This window comes from Chiloscyllium plagiosum, unplaced genomic scaffold, assembly GCF_037043375.1.
Source record: "Chiloscyllium plagiosum isolate Xiang-an unplaced genomic scaffold, Cpla_swu_hap1 HiC_scaffold_1, whole genome shotgun sequence".
Classification (NCBI taxonomy): Eukaryota; Metazoa; Chordata; class Chondrichthyes; order Orectolobiformes; family Hemiscylliidae; genus Chiloscyllium; species Chiloscyllium plagiosum.
The window spans coordinates 93,036,194-93,040,527 of NW_028270139.1; positions in this window are offsets into that span (position 1 = coordinate 93,036,194).

Genomic DNA, 4,334 nt, shown 5'->3' on the forward strand with positions numbered 1-4,334 from the left:
TCTCACGGTCTTTGCTTCTCCCAGGCCTGGACTCTCTTCCAATCCCCTCCCCCTCCGTTCTCTGAAATCTACAGCACAGAAAAAGGCTCTCTGGCCTATCACGTCTGTGCTGCTCAAATACAAGCCCCTAACTATTCTAATTCCACTTTGCAGCATTTGGAGTATAGCATTCTATACCTTTGCATCACAAGTGGACATTTAAATACTTCGTAAATGTTATGAAGCTATCACCCTCACAAAAAGTTTCAGATTCCCACCACTTTATGGTTAAAAAAAACATTTTTTACCCTCACATCTCCCCTAAATCTCCTGTCCCTTACCATAAATCGAGCTCGCTCGCCCGCCCCACCCCATCACATCATCAATCCCTCCAGCAAAGGGGAAAAGTTTCTTCCTGTCTACCCTTTGTCCCTCAATTTTATACATATCAATCATGTTGCGCATCCCTCCATTAACCCCATATTCCAAGGAAAACGCCACCAGTTGATTCAATAAAAACCAAAAGAACTGCAGATGCTGTAAATCAGAAACAAAACCCTTTCAGGGTCACCAGACCTGATTTTGCTGCACAGATACTGCCAGACCTGCTGAGCTTTCTCTTCATAAATTTCTTTTCGTAACTAAAACTCTCCAACCTAGCAAAATCCTGGTAAATCTCCTCTGTACCCTCTCCAGTGCAATCACATTCCTCCCTATATTGTGGATTCCAGAAAATTACACAACATGTAAACTGTGACATAAGCAACCTTTTATTATAGCTCCAGCATGACCTCCCTGCTCTTTAACGCTATGCCTTGACTAACAAAGGCAAGTACTCCATATGCCTTCTTAACCGTTCATCTACCTATCCCACAATCTTGAGACACCAGTGGACATGCACACTAAGGTCTGTTTAACCCAGGTTCCTACCATTCTTCATATATTCTTTTGCCTCGTTTGTCATGCCCAGGTGCATCACCTTGTACCTATCTGAATTGAATTCCATTTGCCACCGATCAGCCCATCTATATCCTCCTTTTATCTCACATTATCCTCCTCAGTACTTCCCATACCACCAATTTTTATGTCATCTGTGAACTTACAGATCATTCATACATGCCTGTTAAGACAATGGGTAAACTCTCCTGCTTAATTTAGAACCAGCAACACAGAAAAGATTTATCCCATGCAGCAATGTGAAACATTGATAGGCCAAGAACTACTTAAAAATTAACAACTTTATTTCTTAAAGTATAACAGAGAATAATTAACTAACATCTATTTACAATTCCTTCCTCTAACTTATCTTTTACCTTCCCATCTATAATACTGGTCCAATAAAATTCCTAATTAAGATTTACAAAACAACGCTTCCCCTGCAACCGCAAGAAATGCAAAACTTGCACCCACACCTTCCCCCTTACTTCCCTCCAAGGCCCCAAGGGACACTTCCATATCCGCCACAAATTCACCTGCACCTCCACACACATCATCTATTGCATCCGCTGCACCCGATGTGGCCTCCTCTATATTGGGGAGACAGGCCGCCTACTTGCGGAACGTTTCAGAGAACACCTCTGGGACACCCGGACCAACCAACCCAACCACCCCGTGGCCCAACACTTTAACTCCCCCTCCCACTCCACCAAGGACATGCAGGTCCTTGGACTCCTCCATCGCCAGACCATGGCAACACGACGGTTGGAGGAAGAGCGCCTCATCTTCTGCCTGGGAACCCTCCAACCACAAGGGATGAACTCAGATTTCTCCAGTTTCCTCATTTCCCCTCCCCCCACCTTGTCTCAGTCAAATCCCTCGAACTCAGCACCGCCTTCCTAACCTGCAATCATCATCCTGACCTCTCCGCCCCCACCCCACTCCAGCCTATCACCCTCACCTTGACCTCCCTCCACCGATCGCATTTCTAAAGCCCCTCCCCCAAGTCCCTCCTCCCTACCTTTTATCTTAGCCTGCTGGACACACTTTCCTCATTCCTGAAGAAGGGCTTATGCCCGAAACGTCGATTCTCCTGTTCCTTGGATGTTGCCTGACTTGCTGCGCTTTTCCAGCAACAAATTTTCAGCTCGGATCTCCAGCATCTGTAGCCCTTTCTCCTTCTCTCAAAATCAGGCAACTTTCAGTTTTCACTGAATTCCTGTCTTCTTTCCCTCTTTTTGGGAGTCGGCTTCACAGGTTACTGATCAATAAAGGTAGCGTTTAAGAGAGCTATTTTTCAGGCAGACTTTTTACATGCTGGTAGCTGGGCAGTTCTCCTCCCAACTGTTCAATTTTCCCTGATCTCATACTCCCAGCATTGGATTGTGCCATGGACTTTGAAGATTACCAATATACCCAATTCAAAATTAATTGGAAATTTGGTATTTTTCAGGGTATAATTTAAACTGATTGGCCTTATTTGAATCTGTTTTGTCATTTCCAGGCAAATAGCTAATTTAGCTTTTGACCAAGTGTTACATTGTTACCTTATTGAGAACACTTGGTGCTGTCAGATAACTCTACCAGCTTTTAACTCTTAAAGGTACAGTATACCCACATCTTCATAACATACCACACACAGACGTCCAGTTCCAAAACATCTCTCAACTATTCAACTTGGATGTAATTTGCCAAATTTCCTTCGATTCCACACTCTTATCTTTAATATCAGTTTTCCACCTGTGACCATATCAAAAGCCTTGCTGAAGTCTAATTAGACTACATTGAAAGCACTGTCTTTATCTACCTGCTTAAACTTTTCAAAGATGTGATCAATTAAATCAGTCAGTTGTGACCTTCCCTTTACAACCATGCTGACTGTTCTTGATTAATCCTTGCGTCTCCAGGTGCACATTAATTCTGTCCCTCAGAATTGATTAGATTAGGTTAGATTCCCTACACTGTGGAAACAGGCCCCTTCAGCCCAACAAGTCCACACTGACCCTCCAAAGAGCAACCCACCCAGACCCATTCTCCTACATTTACCCCTGACTAATGCACATAACACTCCAGGCAATTTAGCATGGCCAATTCACCTAACCTGCACATCTTTGAACTGTGGGAGGAAACCGGAGCACTCGGAGGAAACCCACGCAGACACGGGGAGAATATGCAAACTCCACACAGACAGTTACCTGAGGCAGGAATTGAACCTCGGTCCCCTGGCGCTGTGAGGCAGCAGTGCTAACCACTGAGCCACCATGCTTGCAATAGTTTCCCCACCACTGAGGTCTGTCACTGGCCTATAGTTTGCTGGTTGATCTCTTCCAGAATATTGGGACCACATTAGCTGTCCTCTAGTCCTCAGGCACCTCTTGTGGCCAGAGAAAAATTGCACATTAATGCCATGGTCCTGCTATTTCCTCCCTTGACTCACTCAACAGCCAACGATGCACTTCACCTAGCCTTGGAGATTTATCTAATTTTATGTCTGCCAGACCACTCAGAACCTTCGCTAATTCGATTATGTCCCACCCAATCGTCTCACTAGTGAAAACTAACTCAAAGTATTCACTTCAAACCCTATTTACGTCCTCTGACTCCACACACTAATTACCACAGTGGTCCTTAATGGACCCTATGTTCTCCATAATTATCCTTTATCCTCAATGAATTTGTAAAATAACTTCGAATTTTCCTTTGTTTTACCTGTCTTCATTCTTTTATACCCCCATTGTTGATCTCCAAATTTCCTCTTGCACATTCTGTACTCCTCTAGGGCTTCTACCATTTTGAAACCCCAATATCTTCCATAAGCCTATCTCTTCCTCTTAATCTAATCCTGTAGATCCCTTGATATCCAGAGTTTGTTGCATTTGGTGGTCCCTCTCATCTTTGTTAGTACACATTGGCACAATTTCCTTCTTGAATGTGTTCTACTACTGTCACAGGTTTACATGAAAATATCTGTTCCCACTTCACGCTGGCCAAATCATACCTGATCTTATTAAATTAGCCTTCACCACCCCCTCCCAACCTTTTGAACTTTGATCTCAAGATCAATCCATGTCCTTTTCCATTACAATCTTAAATCTAACTGAGTTATGATCACTGTTTGCAAAATGCTCCCCCCACTGATAATTTTAGAAATGAACATGGGCAAATTGTTGAAGTCCAGCTGTGCCTCAAACCTGGATGGCCTTCTAGATAGAGGTGTAGAGATGTACAGCACAGAAAGAGATCCTTCTGTCTAACTCGTCCATTCTGACTAGATATCCCAAATTAATCTAGTCCCATGTGCTAGCACTTGGCCCATCTCCCTCCAAACTGCCCCTATTCATGTACCCATGCTTTCATACAGTTCATTCTATGCACACACCATACTCTGCATGAAAATGTTGCCCCTTAGGTTCCTTCTA